The 20,605-nt window shown below is 42.5% G+C and overlaps 1 protein-coding gene across 1 annotated transcript in view; it reads right to left on the reverse strand.

The window, feature by feature from the left end:
* lingo1a (leucine rich repeat and Ig domain containing 1a) overlaps positions 1-17,274 on the reverse strand; it is a 137,741-nt gene extending 120,467 nt beyond the window's left edge. The window contains exon 1 of the mRNA XM_035156983.2: positions 16,899-17,274. The gene's annotated coding sequence lies outside the window, so the exon portion shown is untranslated. The remainder of the gene's footprint in view (positions 1-16,898) is intronic.
* Between the last annotated feature and the right edge of the window lie 3,331 nt (positions 17,275-20,605).

The raw sequence follows: 20,605 nt of genomic DNA on the forward strand, positions 1-20,605 counted from the left end.
ACACTTGCCTGACACAACAAGAACAGTATGGAGGTGTGTTATGCTTTTTTTTATGTCGGTTTTTTTTACGTTTGAAGAAGTGGTCACCATTTACTTCAATTGTATTGGATTTGGCTGCAACACTGTTTACCCCTGAGACTCCAGAAGTGTTTTGTGGACTCAAACACTTCACCCGCCCCTCCATCGGCACAGTGGTGAGTGGATATATAGAGATGAGTGAATTTTCATTTTTGGGTGAACTATCCCTTTGATGTAAATAATACCATCACTAAATGTTTTATCAACAACAATACAACAGGCCCACTCCATACTCAACATAATTATTAATATAATGAATAATTATTTTACGTTGTATTATTTGTTGATATCATTTGAATATTAAAAGTAGACATGTCACCTGCTGATGTCTGCTGAGCAATGGCAGTTTTTGCGTCAAGGCTCTGACGTGATCAAGCAGCTGGATTATCTGGTTCTTACCTTGAAGCTGAAGATTCCAAAACGTTCAGCAGCTCTGTGACAACCACCAGAAAAGCCAAGTCTGAAATCCATTACTTATCCGTGGGCACTTGAATGTTGCTTTACTTTCTTGCCTGGAAAAATCCTGAATTCATCACGAAGCTCGAACAAATGGCAGAGAACTTTCCCACATCTCAGCCATCTCACCTCCTGGTGGTGCAGCACTTCACCATGCGGCGCTCCCATTTCATCCAGCAGAGCCTTGAACCGACGGTGTGACAGCGCCTTGGAGCGTTTGTTGTTGACACTAGAGACGACATGGTGCATCACGTTCTTAAGCCCTTTGGATTTGGCACACAGCTGTTCTTGGTGTTATATACAGTACAATGCTATTTTAAAACTTTCCTTGCACACTCACAGACTTGTGAGGCCGGATTTCTTCCCTACCATTGCTCCTTTAATTGGACCTGAATGTGTCTCAAGGCCGGTTAGGTCGTGCCAGACTTCAAGATCCTCACTGACACAATGCAACAAAAAAAAAAACAACACCTGTGCAGAATCGGATATATCAGTGCTCTGGTCACATGCGATTGAAAATGCAGAAAACCCTCTTGCTTTATCCATGATTTGCTCACGGACTTCTTGAGCCATGTCCTCCATGCGGCGGGTAACGGTGTTCTGGGACAAGCTGATTTGGGAGAAAGCCCGCACCTGATCAGGAGACCTGCAAACACCTATAGTCAGACACTGTTTCACAAAGTCCCCGCATGGAAAAGCTCGTCCACTCTTCGCCTTCAGAGCCGATGTCTGATAACTTGCTCGCGTTGCATCCTCTTGTGCTGATGACGGCTGCAACCGAGCCGCCGTACTTTGAAAAAAATGAGGGAATGTTTTGTTTCCTAGTTGCGACGTATATAATATCATTTTAAAACAGCCACTCTGTCTGCAAATGAGACAAACTGCCTGTCAAATTTATTTCTGTGAAAAAAAATAGTCCTCCTGCCAGTTTTCTTATCAGCGTGCCACTGCCTCGTTCGCTCTATCATCTACCTGCCTGGCTCGTGCTGTTGTGAGGCAGTGGATCTTTGCCCACAAAAAACGCCAGCGCCTATATTAAACTGTGGTTGGAGATGGACTGCAGCGAGCCTCGACAGACAGCAGTTGGGGCAGAAAATAATTCGCCCTTCTTGCTTTTAATGTCATGTTGGGCCAAAGGGTTGACCAACAACATGTCGGGCCAAAACAAAAGTCCAACGGGCTCCAAAATTGGGCAGCCCTGATTTAGACAGTGCCTCCATGGGAACAGTCTGTTAGACATAAAGATGGAGTAATACTTGTTGTAGATGCTGATTTAACAGGAAGACTAAATAATGTTTGTTTGCATTTGAATGTGTGCATAGCTTATCACACTGTTTAAATAATAAACAGTAATCCCCACCTGATTTAGATAAATGATCGTACCATTACAGTCCCGTCGTACTGTTTGTTAACGTTACTGTACATTTCACTCAAATATGCAATGTGGTATTTTCTGTCACTTGATAATGGTCTTTATTAAACCTAAAAGTAAGAAAAGAAAACTGATGCTGTTTACCGTCTTGAAGATTATTTACACATTGGGTTTATCTGTAGGTTTTGCAGGAAATATCAATCACGGACAAAGCTGTAACCGTCAAACTCACCAATGTCAGGTCAAACCATATTGCAGGACTTGCATTGCTATAAACAAATGCTTCCTTTGGCTTAAAGGAAAAGGCTTAGAGCTAGGGTTGATAATCCTGGGGAAGAGAGCAAGAGCAGGCTAGACTTTGAAAAAAAATGTAACTGACACATCCCACCCCCTCACATCCACCCTCTTGTCAAAGCTACACCCTTAAAACACTGTGCACTGACTGACAACTGCTCTGAGCTGGCCCTGACAGGTGTAACAGTATTTATTTACGTCCAAGAGCAACAAGACAAATTGCCTCATCAATGTAATTAAAAACGTGTATGTAATAAATCCGTAATAAGAAAGTTCCATTTAATTACATCTAATAAGCTGTTTAGGACCTAACAGGAAAAGTTTTATTTAATTAAAAGTGATTAGTGAAAAGCAAATTAATTTCAGTATAGACTGAATCACGATGTGTTTATTGTACTTTTTCACAAGTTGATGTAAACAGCTCTTAGTGCCAGAACCAAGTGAAGGACGGACTTATTCCTGAACCAGTTATTAATGGGGTGCATGCAAGTATCACTGGAACCAGAAGCAACATGTTCGCCTTTGATTTAAAGTTTAATTTAAAACTGGATTTGTTTTTGGAATGCAGTAAAGCATTGTTCTGTTTGGCAACATCCATTCCATGTCACAGGCGATCCTGAAATGAGCAAACAAAGATTACGAGTGACCAGCGTGAGCAACATGTCAGGAAAAAAAGCTACTAAAAACTACAATCTCTGGTGGTGTGCTAAACTGGTTCCCCAAGATAGAGGACGGTCCATCTGTTTGCAGTGCCGATGTGATGAAATGAAACTTTTATGATTTGTCGCCTGGAAATGGGGCCAGTGCAGCTGCAAACAGTGGCTGATTTCAGCAAAGAAAAACCAGTGTAAATAAGTGCACAGAGAGGCATGCTGACATATGTACGATGAATTAGGATAGCACCCGATGGGGACACGAACCCATGTTCTGCTACATTTTTGATTGAACGAAATGAGTGTCAGCTGTAAATCAAATTCTGCAAGAGAAAAGCCAGCAATTGAGAAAACAAAGCTTTGGCCTCTCAGATTTCAAACTTGAATAGTTTTTTTTTAATCATAAAGGAAATAATTTCACCTTTGGACAACTCCACAACATTTGGCTCCAGTACGATACCAAGTAACCGCAGGGCCAGGATAACCAATATTTGTACAGATAACATAATTGGTCATGTCTTATTAAGGTAAATCCATCACTGGCTACTTTTAAAAGACTGTAGCAGTACAATTCTCAGTGTTTACGTCTTTGTAGACACACCCGTTAAACATTCACAGCACCGGTGGAAAAAGTCAGTGAACCCCTGAATTTAATAAGTGGTCAACGCTCCTCTGGCAGCAATAACTTTAAATAATAGTCTTTGGAGGCTGTGGATCGGACCTGCGCAGCATTCAGGAGGAACCTTTGGACCGTTCTCCCTGAACACCTGCCTCGGCTCAAACATTTTCTTTAGATGTCGATCTCTCTGAGGTCATTTAACAGAATATCTATTGGGTGAATTCTGGACTCTGATTGGGCCACTCGAACGGATGGATTTTCTCCGTTTGAACTTGTCCTCTAGCACGTTTATGGTCATTGTCCTGCTGCATCATTACCTTCCACTGAGGAGTCACATGCAGAGCCCTTTTTCACCCTACACATCACTGTGTGTTTCTCCAAAAACAATTCAACCCTACTTTCTTCAGCCCACAATTCACATTCCCAGAAGCGTTTCGGAGTGTCAAGGTGCCAAATGGGTTGCGCTGTATTTTACAGCCAAGGACAGACATATAGGAAAAATAAGAATACAAAGAGCATTGAGCCTATAAACGGTATGCATACATTGTGTCATGGTTTTAAACATGTGCGACTGAAGCTGCGAATACTGACTATCTTATCAGAAAGTGTAATTATGATAGTAGAACGAGCGTATGAAGCACATATGTGTAATGACCTTTCCATCTACTCCAGAGATAACCAGAGCCTATTTATAGCCAAAGTAAGGAATGTTCAGATCAACCCTGTCAGAGACAGTGATCAATTTTCTGACGACTATCAAATTATTCATATATGTTTCTTTGGGAAAAGGAAAAAATGCAGCAATCCGGGATATATTACACAGTATATTTTCATATCTCCATGGGCTTTTTACGAAAGGATTGTCAGCAGAAATACTACATTTACATGACAAGATCTGAGCAAAAGGTCACAAGACACTGAACACAATCAGCTTGTGTATATGCAAAACTTTTGCCATGAATTTTTTGCTGAAGAGAAATATGCGATGTGATTAATGATTTCTTAAAACAAGGGTAACAGAAATAGATAAGCACATATTTTAGCTACAACCTCCAGAATATGTGCAGCAGTGTCTGTGTCTCTGGGAATCCCAATCACTATCTGCATTCAAACGCATCTTCACCGTACTAAGTCAAGGGTGACCCAGGGTCATTCATTTGCTTTTAACGCATCACTGTCAAATGACAGCGCGACTTGAAAGTTTCATTTAATTACTCTACGTTATTACTGGGAAGTTTCTTTCACCCCTGTGTTTTTTCTTTGCCCTTCATGATAGAGCCATGAAACCAAACACTGTGCACTCAGTGGAAACGTGTGAGCAAAGATTCATTTATTAGCCCTGACTACAAGGAGTCAGGAGTTCACTGGAACTGACAAGAAAGAAAAAGACAATACCCAGGGGGAAGTGTTGGGAAATCGATTTCCAGCCAGTTTTCCAACTGAAAACACATTTGGAGAACATTGCTGGTATTTTTGAAGATCAAATCACAACCATTTGAAGAATCTGCGATAATCACTTCTGCAGACTCTTGTAGGTAATCACAGAAGTCATTTGAAACAAAATGAAGAAGCAGCTAAGCCAAAGAGAGTGTGTGTGTATAGGGCATGGAAGATCGATTATCCACACTGAGGCATTTTTCCCTCATTGCTCCCATTTTCACACAACTCACTTAAAGGTAAAATTCTCAATCCAGATCATATTTAAACGCGGCAGCTTGACCACTTTCAAAGCAGCACAAGCGGCTGCATCAAGGGACACATTGTTATTCCTTTTTCTCTCTCCACTCCTCTGTCCACAGTCTGCTCCTGTGTTTGAACTGGGAATACACTGCGAATTACTGAAGCGAGACGCTCTTCAAGCGCGGCTCCGAGATGTCTTTAAAAGCTCGGATTCCCATTGATACCTCATGTGAAGTATTCACTTACTGTAAGACACTTTGGTTAAAAGTGACCAAAAAATGGAATACGTTATGCATATTTTATGACCGCGCTGAAATTATAAAGGGTTTTAACTTGCTATCTCTCACACTCGCTCCCACATTCACACCAATCTGTGGCCGCGTCCTCTGATACAGTGCGAGTCGTATTAGGAGCAAAAGCGGGGGCACTTCGATTACAGCAGTGAAATGACCTACTTCACACAAAGTTCACCTCATTTCGGCTGCAAATGAAATGCTGACTTTGGTTCAGAGAGCCGAGCAGGTAGCCGTGTGGAATAGCAATATGCCAGCGCCATTCTTTTACATTCACTTTCACTGTATGCAAGTGGCATGTCCATTCAGAGATGAATCTAGAAGTGTTTGTCTCTTTTGTTTTAATTCTGACTCCTTTTGAATCCTGGCTTTGGGAATAGACAAACCAACCTCATCAGCTCCAAATAGGCTTCAGTCATATTATAAATAATCATTAGTGGATCATTATTTCAAGAGTGCCTCACTTGGGCTTGACCACAGGTGTAATCACAACACAGTGTATGTAATTTAAGCAACATGGTGGGTGCTTCTTCCTAGAGCTCATTAGATTACCGTGGGTAAATACATTTTTAATCTACAATTGATAGTCCCTGTGGGAATTAAGTCCCTAAACCTGTCGCTGCAACATTTTAAGTACTATTCTCATCTCAGTGAGCAACACAATATCACAATTATCAGAGGACTCCACCGAGTTATTATCCCCCTCCTTTAAAAGCCTATCACCCGTGTATTTTCTTTTAATTTGCGTAAGATCCATAATGCTTTCCTGAGCCACAAGACGCTCAGCTTGCAATAATGCTTCCCCTAACCCCCTTTACAGACGGAACACCACTGGTTCGTCGGTGCACCTTAGCTCTCTCCTCCGAGGGTCTTTTCCAATTTGGCTTAAGTGAAGAACACTCACCTGAGCCTGGCCCACTTAAGGTCATTACAGCTGGAGACTGCGGCTCCGAGGAGTCTCCTCCCGCCTCCACCTCTTCTCCATCATAATCTTCTCTCTCGGCTCCAGCCGGCGTTCAGTGGCTGCTCGAGCAGGTGATGAGCAGCAATGCAGTATTAATGTACTGCTATTCACATCGCTTCTCACAGGTGGTGATGACGGTCATTGACAAACACATGCTGCCGACATGTGCCAGGATGCACAACCACACATGTTTGGTCAGGATATGCATGTGCCTTTGCACATACAACATACTGTTAATTACCAGCAACTATCTGCATTACCTGAATGTGTAAAAAAAAAAAAGTGAGACACTGCTCTTTCTAGTGCCCTCCCACATGCCAGGTGTGAAGTGGAGAAGATCGATGGTGCTAGAGATATGCATTCCACAAATAGATGGACAGAGATATACATATGGGAACATTTGAGGTTGGTGAGTACCAACTGCAGACTGCATCTCTCTCCAGAGCCTCCCCCAAAGGAACTCAGTTTTGAAATTTCAGCCAAAGAGGAGGATATGACAGACTAGACTAGACGCCCCGGCCTGAAATGCACCTTCAAGTACTTTACGGAGACATCTGCAATGATAAATTATTTTCAAGTGAATAAGGTACAATCTGATGCATGACGCTGAAACATCACTGAGTTCTGAATATCACACAATTAGAGCCAGAAGGATTTGAAAAGTACGATTGCAAAGAGACGATGACTGACCAACCGAAAACGAAAAGGTTAAGCTTCAAAGCGCCGCAGACCGGACACAGGTGTTTATAGTGTACCATGGGTAATTAGCCTTCTGCTCAGGCCGATGCTCAACTGTGCCATGAGTAAAAATAAATGACATCAACAAAGCCCATGTACTAATAACACTGATAAAAGGTGAAAAGCTTCCCCGAGCCAGCAGGTGCAACATCACTAACAGAGTGGAGGGAGATGTTTAATAAGCCCCCACACAGTGCCGCACAGAACGAGATCGAATCAGGCTTGGTGAGTGGAAACACGTGCGTGGGCGGAGGATCGGGGTGTGTGTGTGTGTGTGTGTGGAGGCTCCAGACAACTGAATCTTTTCCAAAAAAAACATTTCGGTACCTGGTCATGAATGATGAAATGAAACATAAGGCAGCGTAAGCACACAAGAGGGAAAAGCTGATTTTTTGTATTTGTGTGTGATGCATTCTTTCAATCAGCAATGACCCAACATCTTTGTGTAGTTGATGCTTAACCATCAAATATATAGTGATCTGAAAACAAAGGGCAAAGTTTGCAGACAACAGATATTATAACATCCTTGGCTTCGTGGTGGCTTTGTGGCTGGCAACTGAGGACTTTTCTGGTCATCATGGCAAATCACAATTTCAAATGTAATCAATGAAACAATAACACACCAGTCTCTGGGACACTGCTCATCAAGTGGCCACACACAGGGCCACAAACCCAGTGTTGACAAACTGCAGACAATACAAAACACAAAAACATGCCAACAACTAATTTTCCAACATAAATAAAAAATAGCATGGTGCATTTGTCTGGATAATCAACAGGATTCAGCAAATAAACCAAGTGAAAGACACAAGCCTAAAGCCCTGTTTCCCTTCATTTCAAAAAAAGGATCCTCTCTGACGTGCTCATTATCATTGATGTGAAAGGATGTTTGTTTATTTCTTTAAATCTGAAGAGTACTTTACTGAAAGAGACTGCCATGTACCAAGAGGCAAAGAAATAACCAAGAAGAGAAGAGCACAGCACTGACTAGAATTCCAATGATGAGGGATATTCGGCGAGGACAAACCGAGGTAAAAAGCTTTTTTTTCTCTTGCATAAAAACCCTGGACTGCCTGAACCTTGTTTAAATGCACATCACCACAACAGCATTTTTTATATCTGTCACATTAGCATGTTTTCTGCGGAATATCAACTTGAGCTCTGCTTTGGTGTGAAATGTGTTTTGGGTCATCTTTTACACAACTGCATGTTCAATAATGCTCAAACCATCAGGATCAGTCATGACCAAGGCCACGAGAAATATGCGTGCAGAGGGTGCTGCAGCAAACCCTGTTGGTAGAGCACCTGCATGTTCTCAGCTATAGATAAAAAATGGATAAAAAAAAAGATGATATTTAATTATTTTTGGTTAAAGGGGACATTGTATGCCCATTTTACCACAAGTTGATATGGTTCCTTGGGGTCTTAATGAAATGTCTGTAACATACTTTGGTCAAAATACCACAAGGATCATTTAAAACAGCACCCTTTTTACCCTGTATAAAATGATTTTAAACGATATAAATTACATATTTTATATGATATAAATTATCAAATATGCATCCCATACTTTGTATTCCCCTTGTTGTCCTGGAGTTTTAATTTTCCCAATCACATAATTAAATGTCCCCTCTGCCCATCCACTACAAGCACACAAGCAGACAGACAGAGAGAGAAGAGAGAGGGGGGCTATGAAGACCATCATTTAACCCCGAACCCCGACATTCAACGGGTACAACAACAAGCGGAGAAAGCAGAATCGCGGGCTGACCTTATATATACAGTCTATGGGGCTGACCAGCGCGGAGAAATGCACGTCCTGCGTCCGGTGTAAACCCGGCGTAACGAGTGGGGGCTCTGTGTGTTTGTGCCAGTGTTACAGTAGTGCTGAACACTGCTGGCTGTGTGGCGCTGACACAAATTCCAGCTCACGCATGGGAGAGCGAGCGGTCGCGCCTGAGCAACTGCTGCAGCCTCCCAGTCCCAACGATCCAGACAAATGCCACATGTGAGTGAATCGCGGGCTGACCAGCGCGGAGAAATGCTCGTCCCATGTGAACAGCCAGGCGGCTGCGTGCTTGGGAACGGCGCTGCGCTGCGCAGCCTCGCTGCGTCCGGTGTAAACCCGGCGGGGGGCACGGGGTCAAGGCCATGTAGGGAGACTTCCAGTGTATTGTTAGGACACAATACACAGGAAGCTCATTTGAGTCACTCAAGCATGACGTTTCTGACTTAGAGGAACCATAACAAAACGTGCAAGTCTTTTTTTCCCAGAGTTTTTGGGTTGGTAGACATGCCAGATACCCACATTAACCTGTAGAAGCACTAACAAAGTGGAATTTGCATGCTATGTGCCCTTTAAGTTAATATCCTGATAACATATTGATTTCAACATGTGATTAATAGTGGATCTGTTCCAAATTTCTATTCCAGGTGGAATTTAAATTTAGTTCTCATCACGTGACTTCACACTTGTTACACGCTGAAAACCAGCGCGCAACAACTCAAGAGCAAAAGCGACTCGTGGATTTCTTTATGAAACCAGATCAAATGTATCAGATCGTAATCAACAGCTGACCTGCAGCACACAAGACGATAGGAAAACTCTCATCGAGCTAACATTTATCAAGAGGAGTCAGTATGAGGAGGAGGAGGCAGGAACCAGTAGCAACCCATTACAGGGAAATATGATTTATTCAGTTCCTTTTCATATGTGTGTAGGGGGGGCGCCCCCTGGCCCCCTTTCGTCATTACCCCATAACACTTGTTACCACGGCTCGCCATGACTGCCTTTCTCTATCTCTGAATTCAGTGAATTCAATGAGATGGTTTGATCGTTTTGAGGTTATCAGCATGGGTCTCTTAGTAATATTACCAATTTGCAAATGCTTTTGCTTGTGAGAGGAGACGATGCTCAGACCTCCCTTGTCTCCCACAGCAGATCACCCACCAAAGGCTCAGCTGCTTGATAACAAGCTAAGACACATGCTCATTTGAGAATTCGAGTGAAAACACACATTTTTTGACAACTACATTCTTTTGCATGATTTTTAAATTAACAGCATCAATTTGTCAGGCCCTTGCTGGACTTGCTGTGGTGAAAATGATGCGTGTTCTAATCTTCCCCACGTCACCTACAATGCCTGCTCTTGCCTCGACGTGAAAATATTGACTTAGCTTTTCACAGATGCTGTGTTCACCCAAAAATAGACCTCTGGGTGCATCATCCGTAATAATTAGAGATATTGGCAGCTTTCGCTTTAGCCTGTGTTTTAACTCTCAACTGGCGCTGATCACATCGGAAATTTCAGTAGAGGAAAGACTGGGAAATGATCCAGGGGCCGTGTTGTGGTAGAGGCCCCTCTCACCCAGCTGTGCTTATGTAATAGACTAGCTTTTCGGAGCCTAGAATTAATCAGTAACAAAGAAAGATTATTTTCATGGTTTAAATATGTATATATTTTTTAAATCAAATTTTCAAACTAGCTGCAAGACTAACAGCTTTTGAAAATTGCATAATAAACCAGGATTTGCCCTAATTATTCACAGCACCATAAAAATAACATACAGAGGGTCGAGTGTATGTCTGTGTGTGTGTGTGGGTGTGTGTGTGTGTACTCCTTTTTCCCCCCCTTATCCATCATAAACACTGACCTTGACAGGACCAGTAGTCCTAATGGGGACAAAAGCCTGGTCATATTGACGCAAACTTCATTCCTAAGGTCCTGGTTAGTGGTAAGATGTGAACTGTGGTTAGGTTAAGGTTAGGGTAAGTGCAATTGAAATCAGTTTTTTTCACGAACCATCTCAAACAATTAGCTTGTTGAGACTATGGAAAAGATCCTGAACCACATTTTGATACCAGATCAAGTGGTGCATTATACTGTCAAACAGGTATGGAGACCTCTGGCGCTCCACTGTTTAAAAAGAGGTCTGAGAAAGCGGCTCTGAAATTTTGTTCCATGCTTTTTGTAAATTGATGGCAGGTTAAGCTGAGCACTGTGGTGGAGAAAACATGGAATTAAAACAAAATTACATGTGTGGTAATTATGGTTTCTGCATTAATCTCTTTCAGTGTGTTATTAACCCAAGTATTGTCAAACACGGGTTTGTTGCAATTGCTGTATTTCAAAGCAAAACACTTGATTTACCATGAATATCAAGCAGGTTTCCACGTGGAATAGCTGCAGCTTAAAACCTCACACAAACTTTTTTCATTTAGATTCTTCTTCAAAAAAAATAAAACACCCCGGAAGCATCTGGATGAACATTTGGGATTTGTCCAATTTGACCTCCTCCTCAATTTCACAAGGCAGCTCGCTCTACGTGTGCCAGCAATCAGAGGGAATCTATTGGGCCTCAACCTCGAAGTATTGTTTGTCCATTCATCGTGCTGTCAGTAATGGGCTGGCACAAACAATTTCAACAGAACAGGTGGGATGAAATGGCAGAGACCTTGTAAATTGAGACTGAAAGGTGATTTAACACAGTAAGGCCACCTATTTGGGACAAGACAGAAAATACTCTAGCCGAAGGAGGGCTCCGTATCTCAGTGTCCGTTTGATGCAGTTGTACTCGGCTGAGGTTTTGTATCAAAAATTGTATTTCACTGTGTGACGCAGGGGGAGGAGAGACGATGCATACGTTTCTCAGCATGATTCTAATGAACACAAGCAGTGGTGGCTCATCTACCTCCATTTTGTAGGTGTAAATACAGAACTGCGAGTAGAGACATTTATTATTCACAAGCATCAAAATGCCTTTTCCAGATGCTCTCTGCACGTTATGATCAATGCCATCGGCAGTGTGTTGTGTTCTCGTCATTACTGTAAAACGGGCATTCTTTGTAAGCAGAGGCCTGACTTCACTGAGGGGAGATCTAATTTAATTATCAATAACTACATTCAACCTTATTATTGTGTCATAGATTGAAACAGGTTTGTCCATTTTGTGGTTCTCGACTCATGCTGTAGAAAAATGAATACATATTAAAAATTTTACTCATTCATCAAAAGTGACCTATTTGTGAGGGATGGCAGTAAAGCTTCAGTACAGTAGGAGAACTTGAAGTAGGTGTGACTAAAGAGGCTAAATCCACTCAATAAGACCAAGTGCAGCCAAATGTGCACAGTAAGTACTAGTTAGGCATATTAGGGTGTGAGGAGAAGAGGTGCTCACAAAAGTGACAAGTTTTCACGCCCAAATGACTGAGTTCAAATAGATGGACGCAGACTAAGAAGTAGCTTAGGGGGGGGAAGTATTAGCGCCTCAAATTTGATTTGGCCATGTGTAGCATGTGGGGTCTGTTTTAGTCATAGTGCTCTGTATCATCTTTAAGGATGTCACAGCACATGAAGGGAGCCCCACTAGAAGATCATTGCAGCGAGGTGAGGGGAGAAATAACCATGGGCTTCACATATTTTATGTCCAGTTCTAAACCTGCCTGTTTGGAATGGGCTGTTTGTTTGGCCTGTGGTGATGCTGGTTGCGGATTTCTTCCTGAAACTGTGCACGTGACCTGCGGTAATTAAGCTGCTGCAAAGTAAAGTGTGGCTGTGGGACTCAGTCCACAGAACCCTGAAGCTGCACCACCGCTGCTGCACAAAGAGGTGTTGACCTGTGTATTCAAAGTTTAGTGAAGCTCGACTCAGAACACAGAACCCGAGCTAGAGAATCAGCCAACGCGCCCGTAGTTGTGAACATGCTGTTGTCATGATGGATGATGTCATGGTGATGAGCCCCGGGCACCCCCCCGCTATAGGCCGCTGGTGACCTGTTTATTCAAAGTTTATAATTATTGAACATATTGCACACCAAATTTAACTTCCTTGGGCCCTTAACAATTCACATGCCAAATGTGAAGCAGATAAGATGAACGGCTCTCGAGATTTTCGCCCCACTGACTGACAGACAGAGATATCTGGAATTATTAGGTATAAATGGCCTGTATGTAGAACCATAAGTTGGAAACTCAGGGTGGATGACAATGTGAATTAGTTTTGGTAAATCTGTGACATCAAATATATTTACTTTATCCATATTGACAAATCTGTATCAAATACAATATGTCAATATGTCTTGTTACTGTAGAATTCCTCTTGGGTTCTGAAAATCCTGGTGTGAAGTGACAAAAACCCTCGAATCAAATCAGTGGTGTCAAAATCTAGTAGTAGGTTTTAATTTAGTGGTTTGTGCTCTTTCTAATTATGAAGAACAACACAAATATCTGAGTAACATGTAATCTGCACATTGAGGTGTATGGAGATAATCCACCTCAAATAAAAAATAGGGCATGAGAGGAGCCGTTTGATTTGATTTTGCAAAACAACAGAAAACACCAAAGGTCAGGGAGCGGTGAATCTCCCTGAGACTGTAACATATATGAATCTCTTTTGTGTTGGCCTAGTAATTCTCCAAATGGAGGATTAAAAGCTGTACCTGAATTATTTATGATTTCCAATTTATACAATTTAGATTCTCTCAGTTGGCTGGCAAAAACAAGTAGAGGATTTCAGCAACTACTGCTCTCATCCTTCTTGAACAAGTGCTGAGTTACATCCTTAACCCCCCAACTACTGCATACTGCATTTGGATTTGACAAAAACCCGAAAGCGAGTCCATGAATTCATGTCTGTCGAGTGGGTTGCCTTGCTCATTTGTGGCATCTGAGGCAGATTATTATTCTTGTCAGATAATAAAAGGTGTTAGCTTTGAAAAGAAAAAGGATCTTTGCAATAAAAGTAGATGAGTGCTACTCACCAAAAGTCCCCTTTTTTATTTTACAAAAAATTATAATTTGATATCCTTGGCAGCTTCAATTCTGATATTTTTTTGGTCTGGTTTAGTTGCACAAAACCAAATAAGACTGGGGCTTTCTTATTGGCTGGATGGGTTCCTCAAGGTTGAAGAAGCATGTTGAATGAGAGGTGAACTATCTTCAAGAAACACAAGCAAGGCCGGGAGCTTACACTCGTAACTGATGAGATGATTCAACTGTTTCTGATCCTTTTGTTAATAATGTTGCACGTTGGGAAAAAAAAGTTTATCAACGATTTGTATCCATTTACAATTATTATTTCACTTTAGTTCAAACTATCACAGTGAGTAAGAGAGTTTTACATTCAGGGACGAAGCCTTAGTCATACGCTGCTTTTAAGGAGTATTTGTACGAGGAAGACGATGAGTAAACCAGTGAAAGGAACTGTGAACAGATTTTTCGCATTCATCTCTTATATGTGTTGGTGTCTGGCCTCAGAGTGCACTGGGATGAGAAGCGCACATCTGCATAACGTCACCGTGCGAGTCCACCACCATGGATGCCATTAGCTGAGAATCGCTGGAACAAATTTGCCAGCTTCATTTCATGCATCATGGTGAATCACGAAACCACGTTGGTAATAACCATTACTTGATATAATGGCCTTGAGAATAATTGCCTTGGGAGTTGAGAAGAAGAATGAGTGGTTAGCCTCTCATTTGGTGATGGGCAATATCAGCGCTTGCCGGCTGTGGGTGGAGGAATGTTCATGGGCACCGTGAGTCACTCTTGGATGCAAGTCACCCACCGCATGACAAGTTTTTACTGCAGCCGATTAGTGTAGAAACTACTCCTGGTAGCCAGACTGTACCACATCCTGTGTGTGTGTGTGTGTGTGTGTGTGTGTGCAGAGGATGTGCTGAGAGGGAGATATCACTTCATAGTTAACAAATGTACTAATCAATTGGCAGAATACCTCTAGTTCAAAATAGAATGCACCAGCTCTGAATTTAACAGCAATGTATCCTGGGATACCATCCTGGTTCAATCTTGATCTGCACTAAAACCCTCATAAAAGCTTCACTAAGTAAAGTCAGATCCACATTGTTTATGTTTAAACCCTTAAAAACATATTAATAATGCATTAGGCCTTTTCAGCTCGGTTGCTTACACCAATAGAGAAGTGAGCCGCTAATGAGAAAAAAAATATTCAATACATACAATCTGCCTGTATAGGTTTCACATTAACATGTCATTTACATTTGCAATATGACTAAGCGCTCCACGACCGGTGGGAAACACGAGCCACTGTGGTTGCACCTGTGTTTCAACATGCAACAGTATCAGCTGACCCTGGCTAAGTGCTGGTGAGGAATTATAAATGAAACAGAAGCAGGAGGTCTACACAAGGTGGGATAATTTGATTTATCTTTTATTATTCTTCCATCCCCCGCTGTTATCATAGTTTCTACTCTGAAATGGGAAATGTGATAAATATTGATGTCCTTTACAGGAAATGCAGCCAGGCATGTGTGAGAGGCAGGCCCCGGAACTACCTATCATAGGAAAACTCCTATGGTGAGCTCCGGTGTGTGTGTGTGTGTGTGTGTGTGTGTGTGTGTGTGTGTGTGTGTGTGTGTGTGTGTGTAAACTGAACCCCCTACCAAAAGCATGAGCCTCAGAAGAGATTTGTTTTGCCTAAAAGCTTTTGTTAGCACACACACTCTCAGTCTTCTTTGCCCCTCTTGGCCTCCTGTCAATCTTTTCCCTGCCGTATCCCTTCTGCACCCTTCTCCCACTTCACCTTCCGCTGGCCCTGATCTCTTCACTGCTTTCTCTACCAGCCTTTTTCTTTCTCCCTTGTTCTGTTGTTATTCCGAAAATGTCTCAGTGTCTCCCCTTCCACCAATCTCTCTTTACTCCTCTCCCTGTAGAGCTGCTAGAGACGAGCGAGAGAGAGAGAGATGAGCAGAGAATTAATAACAAGCCAACACTGAAGATAAAAGGGAAGAGGCTCATTCAACATGCACGGCGGACCAAAATAGCAACGTCAAGTTTGGCTCATGCCTTCAACTGAGAGAAAGAAACAAACATGGGATCTTCATCAATATGTGATTAGCATTATATACAAATTCATAGGGCAAAAAAAGAGAAAATAATGCAAATACATTAAGTATGACACAAATTATTCAAATGATTTAATGAGACAATTCTTGAGCATCAGAGCTGTTGCTAAAAGGCCAATAAACCTGGCGGGACACTACCAGTTGGCCCCCCCCGCTGAAGCCAATGGGGTCTCTATGACAGTATGTGAATGCACAGGAGCATCTGAAGGAACAAGCCCCATCTTGTCGCATCAAACACCTCCAACATCACACACACACACACACACACATTCTGCACAAATCCACGTCTCCTCATGCCCTCCTCCCATGCTGTGAACAGAAGGCAACACACACACACACACACACACAAGCAAATACCCAAATGCATGTCAAATCCCGCACACCGACATTTACTTCCCTGTTATGACAAAGTCTCTCCCTGTCAGCGTTCACACATGACTAAAACCAATAGACCTACACTATCCCTGTCAGGTAGACCATGCAAAGTTGTCTCTGGGGGACGTGAGCTGAAAATAACAGCAGATCAATGGCAAGTACCAAGTGGAGCATTTTTCCCTCCAGCCTCTGACAGCATGAGCAACACTGCTGGTGTCGGCACACATTTCTATTCCCTGCTTCTCTCCCTGCACGCTCTCTCTCCTGCTCCCCAGTCAGCCCATCCTCATTTTCTCCCCCTATCCGTGTCCTAAATAGCTTGCTCTGCTTCATTTAACTGCTCCCCTATCCCATAATGTGTACTGCTGGCACCTGTCAATATGTTATGAGTAGTAAATCAGGCAGGAAGTGCAAGAAAAAGGAGATGGATATGCAAGAAAGAGAGCGGTTAGAGGGGTTAGAGAGGGAGAAGGAGACATGAGAGAGTCCTTACCGGAGCTGTAACAAGGGGGATTCAGAAATTGTCTGCTTGATTCCTCGGTGGCTACTCATTAAATCCAAGATACTGTGGAAAGGATTGAAGATTCCATCGAGATGCTGCCCCGAGAGGAGGAAAATGAGAGTCTTTAATGGGAGGATTTTTTTGGAGTGTTGTTTAAAAAATGGGACAAATTTACATGAGGAGAAGGATCTGATATCCAAGTCCAGAGCTCTTCACGAGTCCTTGCCGTCAGCTCGCCGAGCCACGTGTGTGCACAAAGACGCGCTCACTGACACATGCGGTTCACACGGCAATTCGCACACGTTTACGCACACACATGGTGAGGGTGTATCCTCTGTTAGTCTCACCTAGGACGAATTGAGGGAGAGAGAAGGAGGGATGGAGACGGAGAGGAAGAGAGAGAGAGAGAGAGAGAGAGAGAGAGGGAGACAGCGAAAGGGAGGGGATGTGGAGAAGGGCAAGGTGGAGGGAGGAGCTGCAGTGTGTGATGAGAGATTGAGTGAGGGGAGGGGAGGAGGGAGAGAGTGTCTCTCCATCCTTCCTTATTTCAGTCTGAACTGCAGTGTGATCTGCTCAAATGTCACACGTGGAGTTAATAAATGCCTTTCAGCCCGTCTTCATCTGAAAAGACAAGCGCGTTGCCGACGCTGCTAAGCTAAACTTAGGGATGGAAGAAAAAAACACAAAAACATGGAAGCTGTAACACTCAGATCTGTTTGTGCGTCAGAGCGCTGAGTAATGTGCTTTTCTTGTGCACAAAGCTGAGCAGATAATCACGCTGGGAAGATGGCTGAGAGGGATGAGAGAGGGAGGCGGTTGATGCACTGGGCAAATAGCCAGCATCTAAACATACCCTGAGTCAGATGGGATATCAATGGCTGCAATTCAACTTTGCAAACAACCATCACAGTACCTCGTCAGACAGTGGCATCCAACAATTGGCCAATATCTCCATCATATCGCAGTCACATGAATACAAACTTAGTGACGAGTCATGGCCACAATCTGATATATGCTGAAGGGAGTAAATGACATGAAAGCAATCTAATCTCTCTGGATGACTGGTTCAGAAATATGCAACACTGAAATGTTAACATCCAAGCATAATATTACTTCAATGGCTTCGTCGGGGTTTGGTAAAGTTCCTACACGGCTAGTACCATCCGGACCGAATCACTATGCATTTCGGTGATGGAGCAATGACCTGAAATAGTTTCCCTGCTTACAGGCAACATAAACATCACCACACATGCTTAGTTAACATAACTTTTAATAACAACACACTCTCTACATGGCTCTGACACAACAACAAAATGTCTAAAGCTAACCGGTCAAAGGTGTGGCTGCGAAGAAACAGTTTGTAACATAATGTAAAAGTGTGTCAGTGTCTAAAGTATTTATACATAAGAATATGTCTAATAGAGATGAAGGGAGCAGCAATGACAAATGAATTGAGGACTTATTGTCTTAAATTGTAGAATGAGCACTGTAACTATTATTTCATGTTAAGTTATTTAGATTTTATGTTTAGAGTTTAGAATTTCTTCATATTTATATATTTGAATTAAGTATTTAACAGTTAATATGTTAACTTTTTTCAACTTCCACTTTCCCTTGGGAAATAAAAATAAAAGCTGCTCTAATCATTGATTGTTGTTCTTCTCATGACACTAAACTCTAAGATTTTTAAAAGTATTGGGGATTTTTGATGTACACTTTTGATTGTTGACTCTTTTGGTTTATTAACTTTTACCTGTGTTTCCTTGTGTTAAGGTTTGTGTTCAGTTGTTTCCTCCTGAGCTCTCCTGTTTTATTTTGAAATTATGTTCCTTTGCGTGTCAGGAGCTTTATTTCCTGCCTTTGTCCTGTTTCCCTGCCCCTTGTGATCATCTGCAACTGTTGCTCATGTGCTTCACCTGTGTTCAATCAGCCCTGCCTCCCTTGTGTATATAAGTCTCTGTGCTTCCCTTTATCACTTTGTCTTCTTAACTCGCCATCGTGTTTCCCTGTACGTTTTTTGCAGTCTTTTCTTTTCTTTGGACTTTGTTTTTTTAACCCCGTTTTGTTTGCTCTAAGTACCTTCGCCATAATTAAAGGGCACTTCTCGTTTACCTTGCTTCTGCATTTTGGGTGGACGTCCACACCTCATCTTAACACTAATGTGCTTTTTAAAGAAAAGAAATACTGGTTCTGGCCCCATTTAGGCACCAGAACTGATTTGAAAGTATCTATTTAGCACTGTTATTGAAAAGAAACAAAAACTGTTACCCAAGTAACAAGTTAAAACCAATGTATGACTTATAAGGGAAAACAGCATTAATAATTATTTCATTATACTTATTATGCATTGATTTAGTTTTGGATTTGGACATTTAGTGAAAGTTAAATTGGACCTGATAGATTCATCCTCTGGTCTTTACCCTGACAACAACTTGTCCTCCAGCATCATCCAACTGACTACATATATTGGCAAGTCTTTCCGCCAACACTTCCTTTTGAAAAGCACAGTGGGCATCCCTGGGCCGACATGACTCACCCGATATAATCCTACACCGCTGATTCATGCTCTAAATCAGCGTACACTTCCAGGCAGGGGTTAAGAGTATGGGTGGCATAAGCGGTCAGGACACCCCACTGCGATCGGCTTACAGACAGGATTAGGAATCAGCGGTGGTTGGATGGGAGGCTGGTGGGTAGAGCTCTGAGGATATCTCGCTCCTCACTGGAGCCATGGTTGTGGGCGATAGCCCTTCTGTGGTTGAGGAGGTTTGGTTTGACTAATAAGATGAAGATGTCTGTCCTTTACACAGCTCTATCTGCGAAGGAGCAGGCTCCAACAGGTTTTACGCAGATTTCCATGGGGCTTGATGAACAGCACCTTCTGAGAAATCCACTCCCCGTCACTTGTGTCTGTTTCAGTGCTTTGTTCAAGATGAATATACTGCTGTGCGTGGTGTTCTCTTTGATTTAAGTCAAATACATATATATTAAATGTACAAAGACCAATTTTAAAGAGTCTAATTACACAGTGCTTTTCTGGGAGCCCTTTTTTCCCAGTGCCACTACTAAACATGGCACATACACATGGAAGCCTGTAGCAGCCAAGACAGAGTGCTTTCATAATACCCAGCAGTTGTTTGTGCGTCTCTCACTTCATGGCTGTCTTATTACTTTTCTGTCTTGCATGAAAATCAAGCCGTCCGTCTGACTGTCTGTGCGATCTATCCACAACAGATAGCACCATTTCAACGTTTCTGCCACGCCAAGTCACTCAAGGGATCCTAAAGAAGTTTGTAGTGTGAAGGGAAGGCAATGGGAAGGTCATATAACAGCACAGTGCAAGAACAAGCACAGTATTGTGTTAAAGCTAGCGTTGGCCATCCTGGAAGAGTTAGTAAGAACACTTTGAAAAAATGTAACCGATTTATCCCACCCCCTCCTATCAGTCCTCAAAAGCTCTGCTCTCAAAACACATGACTGACAACTGCTAAAAGCCGACTTTGTCAGGTTGGTTAGTAACAGACGGGTACACCAGCCAGTCATTTCCTTTTTGTGTGTGTGTGTGTGTGTGTGTGTGTGTGTGTGTGTGTGTGTGTGTGTGTGTGTGTGTGTGTGTGTGTGTGTGTGTGTGTGTGTGTGTGTGTGTGTGTGTGTGTGTGTGTGTGTGTGTGTGTGTGTGTGTGTGTGTGTGTGTGTGT

Source organism: Hippoglossus stenolepis, chromosome 5, assembly GCF_022539355.2.
Source record: "Hippoglossus stenolepis isolate QCI-W04-F060 chromosome 5, HSTE1.2, whole genome shotgun sequence".
Lineage (NCBI taxonomy): Eukaryota > Metazoa > Chordata > Actinopteri > Pleuronectiformes > Pleuronectidae > Hippoglossus > Hippoglossus stenolepis.